At 44.0% G+C, this 18,448-nt stretch overlaps 1 long non-coding RNA gene across 1 annotated transcript; it reads left to right on the top strand.

Moving 5' to 3' along the window:
- Positions 1–5,027: 5,027 nt before the first annotated feature.
- Positions 5,028–17,218, top strand: LOC134482113 (uncharacterized). Its single transcript, XR_010058134.1, has 2 exons — positions 5,028–11,184; positions 15,770–17,218. It is a non-coding gene; the product is annotated as an uncharacterized LOC134482113 (long non-coding RNA).
- The last annotated feature ends 1,230 nt before the right edge of the window (positions 17,219–18,448 follow it).

Below are 18,448 nucleotides of genomic sequence, written 5' to 3'. Positions count from 1 at the left end.
GATCTCTGGTTTTGTGACAGCATGGACAGGCCATAGCACCTACATAGTTAATCCAACACTTGTCTAAATCTCACTGTGAAATAGGTGGATCTCACGTGATCATTTTGAAGGATTTAAGAGAAAGATGCTAGTTTGCCACTGTGATTCAGGAGGCAGAGGCAGAGGCAGAGGCAGAGGCAGAGGCAGAGGCAGAGGCAGAGGCAGAGGCAGAGGCAGAGGCAGAGGCAGAGGCAGAGGCAGAGGCAGAGGCAGAGGCAGAGGCAGAGGCAGAGGCAGAGGCAAGTGTATCTCTGTGAGTTTGGGGCCAGCCTGGTTTACAAATAGAGTTCCAGGATGGACAGGACAACATAGAGAGACACTGTCTCAACTTTAAAAAGAAAGAAGAGAGAGAGAGAGAAAATGATGCAGTTTCCCCTAAAATAGTAGAAACTCTGTCTTTTGCATAGTAAGTGTCCCCTTCAGCTCTCCAGGTTGTTGCTGTTCCTGAGTCCCTGCTCTTCCTCCTTCTCCTTAAGAATTCAGTGGAGTAGATTCCGCTCAGGTTACTCTCCACTCGCAAAGACTCCTAGTGATGGGCAACACAAACACAGCCTGAACTGGGCTCTTCTGTAACCAGCAGGGCCTCAGGGGGAGCAACTGGGACAACTCAGCCACAAGACCTTTGACCTAGAGTTTGTCCTGCCTGCAGAGTGTTCTGGGACCAAGTCTAACAGAATCATCATCAAAGAGGCCAGCAGAGGGGGGCAGATGCAGAGTCCACAGCCTCATAGCAGGCTACACTCACAGAGTCCACAGCCTCATAGCAGGCTACACTCACAGAGTCTACAGCCTCATAGCAGGCTACACTCACAGAGTCCTGCAGAGGATGGGGAGGAAGGACTGGAAGAAACAGAAGCGTCAAGGACAATAACGCCATGAGAACAAGATCCACAGTATCAACTGACTGGGACCCATGGAGACTTGCAGAGATCAGAGATCCTACAGGGGTCTCCCCTAGCTCCTCTGCATCTATGTTATGGCCAAGTGACTTAGTGTTTGGGGGGAATCCTAATACTGAGAGCAGGGACTGTCCCTGACTTGTTTGGCTACTTATAGGACCTTTTCCTCCTATTGGGTTGCCTTGACAGCCTTGACGAGATGGTTATGTGCCTGGTCTCCTCACGCTGTGTTTGGTTAATGTCACATGAGCCCTGCTCTTTTCTGAGGGGAGGTGGGGGTGTGGATCTGGGGGAAAGGGAAGGTAGAGGGAGAATCTGAGAGGATGAGAGGGAGGGAAAAATGTGGTTGGAGTATAATATATGAGAGGATAATAATCTTTTTCCGAAAAGAATTCCACAGGCCTTTGTTAGGGAACGATTGCTGCTCTCTCACATCTTTCCTTCTGGACTCTGTTTAGGTCATACTACCCAGACACCACTTTCCCCAGCACATCTGATTGTCTGAACATAGATGGAGTTTAAAATGTGGTAGACCGGGGCTGGGGATTTAGCTCAGTGGTAGAGCGCTTACCTAGGAAGCGCAAGGCCCTGGGTTCGGTCCCCAGCTCCGAAAAAAAAGAACCAAAAAAAAAAAAAAATGTGGTAGACCATTTGCCTTGCTTGCGTGGGGCTCTGGGTTTGACCCAGCACTGCAGACAAATAACTTAAATGTGATACCACAATGACCCTGGAGACTTGTTCGTTTCTCTAATGATTCTGAAGTTAATGTAGCCTGGCAGGAGGACACTTGTATGATTTTTCACCAACAGAGTTGAGTTCGGTCTCACACGGAAGGCTGTGCTGAAGTCAGGTGATCTCAGAGGCAGCTTCTCAGCAGCCAGACCACCTGTTGCCTCTCGGTTTGTGCTCAGCTCCCCCTGTGGTTTCTGCCACTGTGTCACCCAGCGCACAGTAGTACACGGCCGAGTCCGACTCTTGCACTGAAGCTTTCTCCAAGTGGAAGGACGTGGTTTCTTTATTGTACGTGGCTTCAAACCCTCTGCTGCTTCCCTTCTCGCCAGCCGTAATGACTTTCAGGAGGAGTTGAAGACCTTCTCCAGGGTATTGAACGTACCAGAAAAGATTAGGGTAAACTATGCGTGTGGCTGAATAAGTGCAATTTATTCTCAGGAATCCATTTTCTGAGATGGTCACTTGGCCTTCGGTTTGAGTCACTGAGTCTCCGTGAGTCCTTCCTACAGTCCAACGGAAAGAGAAAAGAAAGAGGGAGTTGAGCTCTGTGTCGCCTTGAAAATAATGGTCTTACATAACTCCCTGCTAAAGACTTCTCTGTTTACTTACCGAGTAGGAGAAGTATCACAGCCACGAAGCCTGGAGAAGAGTCCATCTTTAGTGTCTTCTAGAAAGTGGTCTTGATGTTTAGCATGAAGAAGTGTTAACTCAGAGAAAATGACTCTTCTTAGGTAGAAATCACTCAGGCAATGAGCTAGTGCTATGAATCTGCGCCCCCTCGTGGACAGGAGCTGAACTGAGCATGAATGTTACCTTGTGCCTTCTCCCTGATCCTATCCATAAGGCATATGCCAAACTTTCGGCCCTTTACATCTAAAGACAGCTATCATGGTATATCTCTGTGAATTTGGGGCCAACCTGGTTTACAAATACAGTTCCAGGACAGACAAGGCAACATAGAGAGACACTGTTGCAACTTTAAAGTGAAGGTTGTTCTACTTCAGATCATCGCTCTAAGCACACACACACAAATAACACAGAGCTTTGTATGTTCTTGTATCTACTGTGAGCCAAGCTGCAATCCAGGAAACTCCCATCAAAGTGCTTCGGGTTAAACTCACAGAAAGCAGTAAGAAGTCTCCTCATGCTGATGGATTCTGTTTTTCAGAACATGTGAAGGAGCTATTGACAATTTATATTTATTAAAGGAAATAAAAATAATGAATAATGAATGGCTTAGGGGTGTAAAGTCATTTTTCAAGCAGCCATATTTTCTCTGTTCTAAAAGAACTATATTTTAAGTCTGTCATCTTTCCACAGAAGTTTTTCACATTGTGTAATCCATATACAAGTACTAATTAATATTTCAGAATCACTCACTGGAAAGTGGAAAGTATGAATTCTAGGCAGAACAAGCTCCACAACATAAATTGAATCCGAATGATCTGCTATTGATGTCGTATTTGCTCATAACTTTTCTCGTCTTCAACACGGGATAATCAACCATCAGGCAGGTGCTGATGCTGTGATTCATGCTGGTCCAGCAGGAAGGATTCCTTCCACATTGATGTGCACTGGGGCCTGGCTGGTACCCACTTTCCATAAAGAATCAACCGTGAAAATTCCTCAGACACAAACACGGGTAACAAATTCAAGGCCTGCTCTTCTGAGTTCATGAATCCCTTCTCCTTCTTTTCCAGTTTACAAGTCACACCAGCAGGACTTCTTTACAGAACTATGCCGTGATACTTAGAAAACACCAGATAAAAAATTAATTCTTATACATGACAACAACATAAAGATCGGGGGAAACAGGATTTTTTTAAAGTATGTAGCTTTATTTTCACACAATAAAGAGTTTTATAGGTGGACAGGTATGCAACAAATATGCATGTAATTAATAGTACCTAAATTTTTACTAATTTTTAATTCACTGCTTGAGAATTTTATAGATATACTTAACATGGCTTTTTTTGCAACCTCATATGTTTTTCCTTCAATTTCTATAATATGTGTGAGGTGGTAAACGTTCTATCTGAACATGTATCACTTATAACACTTACAAGAATTGTAAAGTTGAGGCCTTTTATGGCTCCTAAGCCCCACCTTGGTATTCCACTTGCAAAGAAAGAGGACGTTACAATACAGGATAATTTATTAGCCAAACTCCACCATTCTAACTTTGTGCACATATAGAACATAAGGTGAGAGACAGAAGGAAGGAGTCAGAGAATGAGAATTTGGGATGGCGAGAACATGTTTATAGTAGCAGACCTGGGGCTGTGTAGAAAACTCCACATGGCAGCAGTGAATGCCGATTCAGAAGAGCTGTGAAGGGTGAGGCTGGGGAAAAGGAACTCATAGCTGTCATTTTTCCAGTGGACTTCGAGGAACTGATCATGATTGGCTTATTGATAAGAGCAGGGATTGGCACATAGCAGATAAACTTAGGTACAGAAAATGAGACCTTTTGTGCTATAATTGTGGAGGGCTATAAAATAGAATAAGTTTCCATGATAAAACCTGTTGCACAGTAGACAGTCAATATTTTCCATAATAAACAGAGGGGCATAGTTTTTGCATTCTTGCTGTGTTACTGCAGGTTTAATTTCTTGACATAAATGTTACATGTCTATCAAGATTGAACTTTTGTGTGCCATCTTTTAGCTCTTGGCCTAAGGTTAGCTATGACTAATTCCATAATAAAATTTAGTAGTACTGAAAAGAAAATTATACGAATTCTAGGTTTATAAATATAAAAATTAAAAAAATAAACCCCAAAAGGCCACAGATCCAGGGCTAAGCCCTGCAGCCAAGACTAGCAGGCCATAAAGATAAAGAAGCACAGGAAACACTGTTCAGGCAGGACTGACAAGCCATAAAGAAAAGGAATGCAGGAACCAGCCTGAGTTAATGGGACTGATTCATGGGACGTCTGGCAGGAAGACATCTCCCCCCAGCTCACTCAGGGCCATCCTCCAGACCCTGATAAGCCCCTGACTTCTAACACGTACTCTTTCTGCTTTGTTCTCACTGCTATGTTTGAATGAGCCAATTGTATGTAACCACGCCAAAACCCCCTAGCCTTCTCTATATAACCCTCTGACTTTTGAGTTTCGGGGCCAACACCTCTGTCTCCTGCGTGGGATACGTGTCGGCCCGGAGATCTCTGTAATAGGTCTCCGTAATAAACCTCGCCTTTGCTTATTACATCCAAAATGGTCTCTCTGTGTCTGGGGTCCGCGATTTCCCAAGACTTGAGTAAGGGTCTCTCTGCGTGGGATCTTTCATAATAATGGGGGCTCGTCCGGGATCTGCGCGACTACCCCAGACTCCGAAGACCCCTTGGAGGTGAGTTGGATGTTTGTCTGAGTGTTTCTGTGAGAGCGGCGCCGCATTTGTCAGTCTGTGTCTGTCTGTTTTGGTTCCGCCGTGTGTGTATATGTGTGTGTCTCGGTACCGGTGAAGTCTCACTCTGGTCAGTACTTAGAGAGTGGACGTGGAGTCTCACTCTGGTCAGTAGTTAGAGAGTGGAAGTGGAATCTCACTCTGGTCAGTGCTTAGAGAGTGGACGTGGAGTCTCACTCTGGTCAGTGCTTAGAGAGTGGAAGTAGAATACGTGTTAGTGTCTGTTGTCTGTATTCTGTTTCTGTGTTTGGTATCCCAGAAGCAGCTAAGGTTAAGCTGCAGTTTGGGCCAGGTACTGAAGGTACCAGGCATCTGTGAAAATTGGTTATAAGATGCTTTGTCTTGATATTGTTTGTCTGGTTTGTTTTCTGTGATATTGTCGAGTGTCTTTTTGGCTTTTGTTTCGTTTTTAAATTTAGACTGACGACTGTGTTTAAAATCTTGGACTGACGACTGTGTTTAAAATCTTGGACTGACGACTGTGTTTGAAATCATGAAACTGTTTGCTTTGTTCGTCAAAGAGTTTTACTTGGTCCTCTTGGTGCTTAAGTTAAGAGTTAAAAATAATTTGCTTGAGAAAAATTGTTTTCTGCCAGGGAGTTTTGTCTTTCTCTCTTGAGCCTCCTCCCCAAGGAGAGAGGCCCCTCCCTTTACTCCCCTTGATCAGCCTAGCTGCTGTTAACAGTTGTGTAAACAGACATTAACAAAAACCTTGAGGACAAAACCTCTCGTAAATAAAAAAGTTCCCCAGATTAGGCCTCCGGTATGAAACAAGTATAGTGAGTAAGAAACTTAATTTTATGGACCCCGCTCTAGTGGTGGTGTGTTGGTTGATAGCCAACGTTAATTTTTTAAAACATAGTGTTTTATCTGTGCTTGTGCTCGCAACACACAGTAGGGGGGAGCGAAATTAGCTGCGGAGCTGCTACAGCGAACATGGGGACTTCTCAAGTCTCACCCAATTTTTCTGGCTCTTCAGGAGCTGTTTAAAAGGAAAAGGCTTAAGGTAAAAAGAAACACTATAGAGAGATTTCTTAGTGAATTACTACACCTTGGTTCGCCATCTCTGGGAATCTCACAGTGGACAGCTGAGATAAGCTAGAAAAGGATTTAAATTTTGCTTGAGAGCAAGGAATCTTAAAGACGGAGTTTCAGCCGGTTTGACACTTAGTGCGTAGCTGCCTAAAAGATCAGAAATGCTGTCAACAGGCTATAAAAAAGGGACAGGCTGTGTTAAAAATGCTACATAAAGAATAATCTAAAAAGGCTGAGAGTGAGGTGGGAGAGGACTCTAAGAAAAACAAGAACAAGAAAGGAATTTCTGCTTTTAGTGACCAGACCTTCAACTCTTGCTCACAGAAAGAGGGTGCTCATTAAGAGAAGTTCTTTAAGGAGCCTGCCTTATCTGCTGGCCCTATTCCAAGAGAGGAGCCAGTCTCCAGCATTAAATTACTTTTCTCACTGGTCATCATTAGCATGGAGAATGCCTTTGATCCTATCCCCACAGCAGCCAGTTCCTGCCCCTGTGGTAGAAATGTCCCAGGTTGGGGGGCAGAGAAGCCCCTAAAATAGTTTCAAAGAATCTACAACAAACTGTAAAGAACTTTGTTTTGTTTTGCCAGTTTGAATTTAGAATTCAGGCTTTGGCTGTGGCCGAGGTCAGGATTAATGTTTTCGTTTCCATGGGCCCTTAGCCCACTGAGACAGTTTGGTAAAGGACTACTACTACAGTCCTGATATTCAGAGACATGGAGAGAGCTATAGTTTTTTTTATTAAAGGTTGGTACTATAGTATTAACAATCTCTTTATTAGATATAAGAGACAAGAAGCCCCAGGTGAACTGGTTACAATTCTTTTGTCAGCTGCTTAGTATCTAACACTCAGGTTCTACCGTCTCTCCATCCTTTTATTATTAGTTGTTACTGAAAGCCTAGTGCCATTTAGAGGATGGGTCTCTTGAGTGATAAAGCCACTGAGCTGGCACTAAAGGAAGGTACTCCTTAAGGGAAAATCTAAGTCCAGAGAGACAACCGGTAACAGATAGACTGCCCCTCTGCTCACTTTTCTGTTTCACAGACACAAGGTCTTTTTGTCCCAAGAAAGCCTCCTGGCTTAGCTGTGTGACTAAATGCTATTTGCCCTCTTCAGTGGACCTCTATTCTCAAGATTCTCTTGTTTTCTCACCATCCCATTTGAGATGCTTGTTAGTAACTGTTACAGGTCTTCTTTACCACCGAGGAAAGACAAAATCCTACTAGAGGCCAGAAAAAGTGTTCCAGAGATGGATGGAAGGCCCTCACTTCTGCCTGCTCTTTTCAGACGCCTAAAGGTAGGGAGTGCCAGGTCTGCCGCCAGGCTCCAAGGGTGGGTCTCTGAGGGGCTAAAAAATGCCCCACCAATCTGGCTAAGATAAAAAAAGGATATGAAGAAAAAGTTACAAAAATTTAAAGGGTTAAGTTAAGTTGCTGAGAGTTAGTACAAGTTACAGAGAAAGAGGTAAAAAGAACAGAAAGCTAAAAAAAAAGAGACAAAAAGAAGAGGAAGTTAGAGAGATAAAGAGAGATAAAAGACGAGAGAGGAACATATACTGGCCACAGTAGTTAGGGAACCTAGGAAGATAGTACCTGGCAACAGAAGAGAATTCCTGACTAAAGATCAGTGTGCCTAATACGAAGAAAAAGGATATTGGGTCAGGGACTGCCCCAGAAAGAACAAGAGGGGACACTGGAGAGCCTCTTGGTGCTGGCTATACACAGAGATAGAAGGGAAGCCCGCCCAGTTGTTTTGTGGATACAGGGACCCAATGCTCTGTGCTCCTATGCCCCCCTGTGGGCCAATATCCAAAGACCTTGAGTGCAAGGAGCTACTGACAACGAACAATACTTATGGACTGCCCGAAGAACAGTGGACCTTGGCGTGGGCCGGGTAACCCACTAGTTCATAGTCATCCCTGACTGCCCCCATCCCTTGCTCATGAGAAAATTGCTCTCCAAATTGGCTTGCGTGGGCTGAAATGGCTGGATGAGGCCATGTGTATACATATCTATAGACTGTGTATGTGGAGCTTAAGACCTGTCTCAGTACACCAGTAACTGATGCTGGGAGTTGAATGGCTTAGTGCTTTTCTGCCTGAAACACACCGTTCCTGCCAGCCGGGCACTAACAATTATCACCCAATCCAGGACTTAAACTGTGATAGAGTGGCTGATAGAGTGTCCAAAGATGGGACCACTGGTCAGCTGCCATGGACTAGATTCTCCACCGGTTGGGGACAATCTGGTCACCTTGCTGCCCAATCCGGACCTGGAGCCACCACAGCACGAGTGTCAAACACTGACAGAAGCACATGGGTGGAGGAAAGACCTCTGCGACTGGCTGATTGACCCCTGCTGAAAGCCGAGGACCTTGTCCACAGATGGGAACAGTTCTCTTCATGAATGAAGGTCAGAGACAAGTGGGTGCTGCCATGGTGGACAACACAATGTCATCTAGAATGGCTGAACCTCTACCCCCCCAGCACATCAGCGCCACAGATGCCTTTGCCATCTCTTGGATGCCCGGATGAAGCCAACAACTGTGAGTACTATTCATTGCCCAGGAAAACAGGAGGGAAGAGATTCAGTGACATGGGGCAGTGACAAAACAGATAAAGTGGCTCGGGAAATGGCTATACAGGAGCCTATCCTGGTTACAGGCCTGCAAGAGACAGCCACTGAGAACTAGGATTAGACTAAGGGATGGCCTCACTTAGAAAAGGCCCAAATTGCTTAAAAGATAAAGGACAATGGCACACTTGAGGGGAAGCTATACTCCCCAGAGAACAAAGAAAAGACTCACTTTGCCAAATAAAAAAATAGACTCATTTAAGAGATAAGAAGTTTGTCCAAATAGTTAAAATATATATAATAGACTTTAAGATTTTAGCCAAGAGAGACAATAAAAAAGTATAAATTACGTCAATAAATAAGTGCTTAACAAACAAACAGGACAAAGAGACCTAGAGAGTTTAACGAAAAGTCGAAGTAAACTTCACTGAGATAAAACCAGAAAAATATAATCTCCTAGTGCTTGTAGATACTTTTTCAGAAATAGACAGAAGCTTTCCTCACCAAACGAGAGACGGCCTCTGCAATCATCAAGAAGATACTGAAAGAAATCTTCCCCAGGTCTGGAATGCCCAAGGTAATCTGGTCAGACAACGGTCCTACTTTCGTTGCCAAGGTAAGCCAGGGTGTGGCCAAATATTTAGAGGTCGATTGGAAATTACATTATATTTACAGACCTCAAAGTTCAAGACAGGTAGAGTAAATAAACAGAACTCTAAAAGAGACCCTAAACAAATTGACCATGGAGACTGGCACAGACTGGGTGACACTCCTTCCCTCTTGCTCTCTTCAGAGCAAGAAATACCCCTTCCAGATTCAGCCTTACCCCCTTTGAGATCTTATATGGGGCCTCAGCTCCCCTGACTGTATTAGATGATGTTACTGAACCAACATGTCATAGTAATAATGATTTGTGTGCCAGGCTAAAAGACCTACAGGTGATACAGAAAGAAATCTGCTCACAGCTGACAGCAGCCTATGCCCCGGAGACCCCTGAGACATCCCATCAGTTCCAGGTCGGAAGCAGCTACACTGAGCCCAGACACTCGATCCTCGCTGGAAAGGACCATACCTGGTGCTGCTGACCACCCTGACAGCCGTCAATTCTCAGCCCTCACCAGCCGTGTACTAGCTGTTAGGGCTGAGAGCTGGGACCTAGAGAGAAATTCAGTCATGTTTGTCCTGGGTTCCATCGAGATAGGTGTGGGGATAGGCTTGATTTCTATTACAAATAATGTAACATTACATATGTTAGTACTCCTAACACTTCTTGGGACTGTGCCTCAGGGATCACTACCTGTATAAGTTTAAAAGTTCTAAAAGACAGTAATGACCTTGGTGTATAGGTTTAGATAGTGTCCAGATAGAATCCTGATGCCAAAGACTTTTTAGCTGACCTCCAAGAATACCTAACCTCCCTCTCAGAGGTAGTCCTTCAAAATAAGAAAAGATTAGACCTGATATTCCTTAAAGAAGGAGTCTGTGTGCTATACTGAAAGAAAAATGTTGCTTCTATACAGACCATTCAGGAATAATTAAAGACTCCATAAATAAACTTAAAAAAAGGTTAGACAAAAGACAGACAGGAAAACACATCAGAGATGGTTCGAGAGCTAGTTTAGTAGATCTCCCTGGATGACTACCCTACACTCTGCTACAGCTGGGCCATTATTAATAATTTTCTTGGTTTTAGTTTTTGGCTCCTGCGTGACAAACAGGTTAATTGCTTTTGTTAAAAATTGAGTGGGTGCTGTGCGGTTGATGGTTGTGAGACAACAGTACCAGTCAGTTAGGACAACTGGTGAGACCAAATAAGACTTGATATCAAAATTCTAAGATTAGAATTATTTAATAGGAGAAGACGGGAATGAAAAGAAAATTATACGAATTCTAGGTTTATAAATATAAAAATTAAAAAAATAAACCCCAAAAGGCCACAGATCCAGGGCTAAGCCCTGCAGCCAAGACTAGCAGGCCATAAAGATAAAGAAGCACAGGAAACACTGTTCAGGCAGGACTGACAAGCCATAAAGAAAAGGAATGCAGGAACCAGCCTGAGTTAATGGGACTGATTCATGGGACGTCTGGCAGGAAGACATCTCCCCCCAGCTCACTCAGGGCCATCCTCCAGACCCTGATAAGCCCCTGACTTCTAACACGTACTCTTTCTGCTTTGTTCTCACTGCTATGTTTGAATGAGCCAATTGTATGTAACCACGCCAAAACCCCCTAGCCTTCTCTATATAACCCTCTGACTTTTGAGTTTCGGGGCCAACACCTCTGTCTCCTGCGTGGGATACGTGTCGGCCCGGAGATCTCTGTAATAGGTCTCCGTAATAAACCTCGCCTTTGCTTATTACATCCAAAATGGTCTCTCTGTGTCTGGGGTCCGCGATTTCCCAAGACTTGAGTAAGGGTCTCTCTGCGTGGGATCTTTCATAATAATGGGGGCTCGTCCGGGATCTGCGCGACTACCCCAGACTCCGAAGACCCCTTGGAGGTGAGTTGGATGTTTGTCTGAGTGTTTCTGTGAGAGCGGCGCCGCATTTGTCAGTCTGTGTCTGTCTGTTTTGGTTCCGCCGTGTGTGTATATGTGTGTGTCTCGGTACCGGTGAAGTCTCACTCTGGTCAGTACTTAGAGAGTGGACGTGGAGTCTCACTCTGGTCAGTAGTTAGAGAGTGGAAGTGGAATCTCACTCTGGTCAGTGCTTAGAGAGTGGACGTGGAGTCTCACTCTGGTCAGTGCTTAGAGAGTGGAAGTAGAATACGTGTTAGTGTCTGTTGTCTGTATTCTGTTTCTGTGTTTGGTATCCCAGAAGCAGCTAAGGTTAAGCTGCAGTTTGGGCCAGGTACTGAAGGTACCAGGCATCTGTGAAAATTGGTTATAAGATGCTTTGTCTTGATATTGTTTGTCTGGTTTGTTTTCTGTGATATTGTCGAGTGTCTTTTTGGCTTTTGTTTCGTTTTTAAATTTAGACTGACGACTGTGTTTAAAATCTTGGACTGACGACTGTGTTTAAAATCTTGGACTGACGACTGTGTTTGAAATCATGAAACTGTTTGCTTTGTTCGTCAAAGAGTTTTACTTGGTCCTCTTGGTGCTTAAGTTAAGAGTTAAAAATAATTTGCTTGAGAAAAATTGTTTTCTGCCAGGGAGTTTTGTCTTTCTCTCTTGAGCCTCCTCCCCAAGGAGAGAGGCCCCTCCCTTTACTCCCCTTGATCAGCCTAGCTGCTGTTAACAGTTGTGTAAACAGACATTAACAAAAACCTTGAGGACAAAACCTCTCGTAAATAAAAAAGTTCCCCAGATTAGGCCTCCGGTATGAAACAAGTATAGTGAGTAAGAAACTTAATTTTATGGACCCCGCTCTAGTGGTGGTGTGTTGGTTGATAGCCAACGTTAATTTTTTAAAACATAGTGTTTTATCTGTGCTTGTGCTCGCAACACACAGTAGGGGGGAGCGAAATTAGCTGCGGAGCTGCTACAGCGAACATGGGGACTTCTCAAGTCTCACCCAATTTTTCTGGCTCTTCAGGAGCTGTTTAAAAGGAAAAGGCTTAAGGTAAAAAGAAACACTATAGAGAGATTTCTTAGTGAATTACTACACCTTGGTTCGCCATCTCTGGGAATCTCACAGTGGACAGCTGAGATAAGCTAGAAAAGGATTTAAATTTTGCTTGAGAGCAAGGAATCTTAAAGACGGAGTTTCAGCCGGTTTGACACTTAGTGCGTAGCTGCCTAAAAGATCAGAAATGCTGTCAACAGGCTATAAAAAAGGGACAGGCTGTGTTAAAAATGCTACATAAAGAATAATCTAAAAAGGCTGAGAGTGAGGTGGGAGAGGACTCTAAGAAAAACAAGAACAAGAAAGGAATTTCTGCTTTTAGTGACCAGACCTTCAACTCTTGCTCACAGAAAGAGGGTGCTCATTAAGAGAAGTTCTTTAAGGAGCCTGCCTTATCTGCTGGCCCTATTCCAAGAGAGGAGCCAGTCTCCAGCATTAAATTACTTTTCTCACTGGTCATCATTAGCATGGAGAATGCCTTTGATCCTATCCCCACAGCAGCCAGTTCCTGCCCCTGTGGTAGAAATGTCCCAGGTTGGGGGGCAGAGAAGCCCCTAAAATAGTTTCAAAGAATCTACAACAAACTGTAAAGAACTTTGTTTTGTTTTGCCAGTTTGAATTTAGAATTCAGGCTTTGGCTGTGGCCGAGGTCAGGATTAATGTTTTCGTTTCCATGGGCCCTTAGCCCACTGAGACAGTTTGGTAAAGGACTACTACTACAGTCCTGATATTCAGAGACATGGAGAGAGCTATAGTTTTTTTTATTAAAGGTTGGTACTATAGTATTAACAATCTCTTTATTAGATATAAGAGACAAGAAGCCCCAGGTGAACTGGTTACAATTCTTTTGTCAGCTGCTTAGTATCTAACACTCAGGTTCTACCGTCTCTCCATCCTTTTATTATTAGTTGTTACTGAAAGCCTAGTGCCATTTAGAGGATGGGTCTCTTGAGTGATAAAGCCACTGAGCTGGCACTAAAGGAAGGTACTCCTTAAGGGAAAATCTAAGTCCAGAGAGACAACCGGTAACAGATAGACTGCCCCTCTGCTCACTTTTCTGTTTCACAGACACAAGGTCTTTTTGTCCCAAGAAAGCCTCCTGGCTTAGCTGTGTGACTAAATGCTATTTGCCCTCTTCAGTGGACCTCTATTCTCAAGATTCTCTTGTTTTCTCACCATCCCATTTGAGATGCTTGTTAGTAACTGTTACAGGTCTTCTTTACCACCGAGGAAAGACAAAATCCTACTAGAGGCCAGAAAAAGTGTTCCAGAGATGGATGGAAGGCCCTCACTTCTGCCTGCTCTTTTCAGACGCCTAAAGGTAGGGAGTGCCAGGTCTGCCGCCAGGCTCCAAGGGTGGGTCTCTGAGGGGCTAAAAAATGCCCCACCAATCTGGCTAAGATAAAAAAAGGATATGAAGAAAAAGTTACAAAAATTTAAAGGGTTAAGTTAAGTTGCTGAGAGTTAGTACAAGTTACAGAGAAAGAGGTAAAAAGAACAGAAAGCTAAAAAAAAAGAGACAAAAAGAAGAGGAAGTTAGAGAGATAAAGAGAGATAAAAGACGAGAGAGGAACATATACTGGCCACAGTAGTTAGGGAACCTAGGAAGATAGTACCTGGCAACAGAAGAGAATTCCTGACTAAAGATCAGTGTGCCTAATACGAAGAAAAAGGATATTGGGTCAGGGACTGCCCCAGAAAGAACAAGAGGGGACACTGGAGAGCCTCTTGGTGCTGGCTATACACAGAGATAGAAGGGAAGCCCGCCCAGTTGTTTTGTGGATACAGGGACCCAATGCTCTGTGCTCCTATGCCCCCCTGTGGGCCAATATCCAAAGACCTTGAGTGCAAGGAGCTACTGACAACGAACAATACTTATGGACTGCCCGAAGAACAGTGGACCTTGGCGTGGGCCGGGTAACCCACTAGTTCATAGTCATCCCTGACTGCCCCCATCCCTTGCTCATGAGAAAATTGCTCTCCAAATTGGCTTGCGTGGGCTGAAATGGCTGGATGAGGCCATGTGTATACATATCTATAGACTGTGTATGTGGAGCTTAAGACCTGTCTCAGTACACCAGTAACTGATGCTGGGAGTTGAATGGCTTAGTGCTTTTCTGCCTGAAACACACCGTTCCTGCCAGCCGGGCACTAACAATTATCACCCAATCCAGGACTTAAACTGTGATAGAGTGGCTGATAGAGTGTCCAAAGATGGGACCACTGGTCAGCTGCCATGGACTAGATTCTCCACCGGTTGGGGACAATCTGGTCACCTTGCTGCCCAATCCGGACCTGGAGCCACCACAGCACGAGTGTCAAACACTGACAGAAGCACATGGGTGGAGGAAAGACCTCTGCGACTGGCTGATTGACCCCTGCTGAAAGCCGAGGACCTTGTCCACAGATGGGAACAGTTCTCTTCATGAATGAAGGTCAGAGACAAGTGGGTGCTGCCATGGTGGACAACACAATGTCATCTAGAATGGCTGAACCTCTACCCCCCCAGCACATCAGCGCCACAGATGCCTTTGCCATCTCTTGGATGCCCGGATGAAGCCAACAACTGTGAGTACTATTCATTGCCCAGGAAAACAGGAGGGAAGAGATTCAGTGACATGGGGCAGTGACAAAACAGATAAAGTGGCTCGGGAAATGGCTATACAGGAGCCTATCCTGGTTACAGGCCTGCAAGAGACAGCCACTGAGAACTAGGATTAGACTAAGGGATGGCCTCACTTAGAAAAGGCCCAAATTGCTTAAAAGATAAAGGACAATGGCACACTTGAGGGGAAGCTATACTCCCCAGAGAACAAAGAAAAGACTCACTTTGCCAAATAAAAAAATAGACTCATTTAAGAGATAAGAAGTTTGTCCAAATAGTTAAAATATATATAATAGACTTTAAGATTTTAGCCAAGAGAGACAATAAAAAAGTATAAATTACGTCAATAAATAAGTGCTTAACAAACAAACAGGACAAAGAGACCTAGAGAGTTTAACGAAAAGTCGAAGTAAACTTCACTGAGATAAAACCAGAAAAATATAATCTCCTAGTGCTTGTAGATACTTTTTCAGAAATAGACAGAAGCTTTCCTCACCAAACGAGAGACGGCCTCTGCAATCATCAAGAAGATACTGAAAGAAATCTTCCCCAGGTCTGGAATGCCCAAGGTAATCTGGTCAGACAACGGTCCTACTTTCGTTGCCAAGGTAAGCCAGGGTGTGGCCAAATATTTAGAGGTCGATTGGAAATTACATTATATTTACAGACCTCAAAGTTCAAGACAGGTAGAGTAAATAAACAGAACTCTAAAAGAGACCCTAAACAAATTGACCATGGAGACTGGCACAGACTGGGTGACACTCCTTCCCTCTTGCTCTCTTCAGAGCAAGAAATACCCCTTCCAGATTCAGCCTTACCCCCTTTGAGATCTTATATGGGGCCTCAGCTCCCCTGACTGTATTAGATGATGTTACTGAACCAACATGTCATAGTAATAATGATTTGTGTGCCAGGCTAAAAGACCTACAGGTGATACAGAAAGAAATCTGCTCACAGCTGACAGCAGCCTATGCCCCGGAGACCCCTGAGACATCCCATCAGTTCCAGGTCGGAAGCAGCTACACTGAGCCCAGACACTCGATCCTCGCTGGAAAGGACCATACCTGGTGCTGCTGACCACCCTGACAGCCGTCAATTCTCAGCCCTCACCAGCCGTGTACTAGCTGTTAGGGCTGAGAGCTGGGACCTAGAGAGAAATTCAGTCATGTTTGTCCTGGGTTCCATCGAGATAGGTGTGGGGATAGGCTTGATTTCTATTACAAATAATGTAACATTACATATGTTAGTACTCCTAACACTTCTTGGGACTGTGCCTCAGGGATCACTACCTGTATAAGTTTAAAAGTTCTAAAAGACAGTAATGACCTTGGTGTATAGGTTTAGATAGTGTCCAGATAGAATCCTGATGCCAAAGACTTTTTAGCTGACCTCCAAGAATACCTAACCTCCCTCTCAGAGGTAGTCCTTCAAAATAAGAAAAGATTAGACCTGATATTCCTTAAAGAAGGAGTCTGTGTGCTATACTGAAAGAAAAATGTTGCTTCTATACAGACCATTCAGGAATAATTAAAGACTCCATAAATAAACTTAAAAAAAGGTTAGACAAAAGACAGACAGGAAAACACATCAGAGATGGTTCGAGAGCTAGTTTAGTAGATCTCCCTGGATGACTACCCTACACTCTGCTACAGCTGGGCCATTATTAATAATTTTCTTGGTTTTAGTTTTTGGCTCCTGCGTGACAAACAGGTTAATTGCTTTTGTTAAAAATTGAGTGGGTGCTGTGCGGTTGATGGTTGTGAGACAACAGTACCAGTCAGTTAGGACAACTGGTGAGACCAAATAAGACTTGATATCAAAATTCTAAGATTAGAATTATTTAATAGGAGAAGACGGGAATGAAAAGAAAATTATACGAATTCTAGGTTTATAAATATAAAAATTAAAAAAATAAACCCCAAAAGGCCACAGATCCAGGGCTAAGCCCTGCAGCCAAGACTAGCAGGCCATAAAGATAAAGAAGCACAGGAAACACTGTTCAGGCAGGACTGACAAGCCATAAAGAAAAGGAATGCAGGAACCAGCCTGAGTTAATGGGACTGATTCATGGGACGTCTGGCAGGAAGACATCTCCCCCCAGCTCACTCAGGGCCATCCTCCAGACCCTGATAAGCCCCTGACTTCTAACACGTACTCTTTCTGCTTTGTTCTCACTGCTATGTTTGAATGAGCCAATTGTATGTAACCACGCCAAAACCCCCTAGCCTTCTCTATATAACCCTCTGACTTTTGAGTTTCGGGGCCAACACCTCTGTCTCCTGCGTGGGATACGTGTCGGCCCGGAGATCTCTGTAATAGGTCTCCGTAATAAACCTCGCCTTTGCTTATTACATCCAAAATGGTCTCTCTGTGTCTGGGGTCCGCGATTTCCCAAGACTTGAGTAAGGGTCTCTCTGCGTGGGATCTTTCAGTACACTTAGTATGAATGCATTACAGATCATCTACATTAAGGCAAGACAGACCCAAATAAATAAAAATGCACAGAGAATACAAAATATAAAGCATCAGAAAAATAAATGTCCCACAGCATTTTGCTGATAAATATTAAATATAAAGAAAAACAAACAAGAAAAAGGTACTAAATGAAGTGTGTGTGTGTGTGTGTGTGTGTGTGTGTGTGTGTGTGTGTGTAACTCTTTCTACTAGAGACCCGTAGAGGTCTTACTAGATCTGGACTCAGGAGCTGGACTAGTGATGCTTGTGTCTGTTGTTCCTATTCTCTCCCCTAGGTTTTCCAAATCCAGGATTCCCTTAGGTTCTGTTTTATTTATTACTTCTATTTCCATTTCAATTCTTGAAGAGTTCTATTCATATCCTTCACCTCTTAACTTTTTTTTCCTGTATTTATTTAAGAGATTCATTCATTCCCTCTTTAAAATCCTCCACCTGTTTGATTGTATTTTCCTGTTTTTTATTTGAGAAATTTACTTGTTTCCTCTTTAAAGGTATCTATCATCTTTTACATTTGAACTTAAGGTCATTTTTCCTGTGCTTCAGTTGTGTTAGGATATTCAGGTCTTGCTGTAGTGGGACAGTTGTGCTCTGGAGTTGTCCTACAGCCCTGGCTTTTGTTGATTGTGTTCTTATGCTGGCTTCAAGCCATCTGCTTGTACCTGGATGTCCCTGGTGCAGCAGACTTCTGGGGCAGAATTATGAAACACAATGGGGCAGTGCAAGTCTCAGAGCAGCTGGAAATGACCCAGGGGGGATGGAGGACAGAGGATTGGAGACAGAGGAAAGAGACTAACCTGGAGGCCCTTGGTGATGCAAGCCTGATGGAAGTGGTCTGGCCATGGTGATAGGAAACAGCTCAGAGTAGCTGGGCATATCTAAGGGGACTCAGGGCAGTGAATGGCAGATCTAACCTGGATAGTCCCTGTGGGGAAGGTCTGCTGGTGGCCAGCTGAGCAGCAGCAGCAGCCAAACAATAGAGCTAGGCTGACACCAGGCAGCTAACTCAGGGAAAAGGGTATGACTCTGGGGACTTGGTAGGCAATAGAATCAGGGAGAAAGGGGGCCTAACTTGAATGTTCAACTGTGGTTTATGTGGGGGCAGGTGGAGTGATAGCTAG

The sequence above is a fragment of the Rattus norvegicus genome, chromosome 15 (genome assembly GCF_036323735.1).
Source record: "Rattus norvegicus strain BN/NHsdMcwi chromosome 15, GRCr8, whole genome shotgun sequence".
Taxonomy (NCBI): domain Eukaryota; kingdom Metazoa; phylum Chordata; class Mammalia; order Rodentia; family Muridae; genus Rattus; species Rattus norvegicus.
This window is presented reverse-complemented; position numbering and strand designations above follow the sequence as displayed.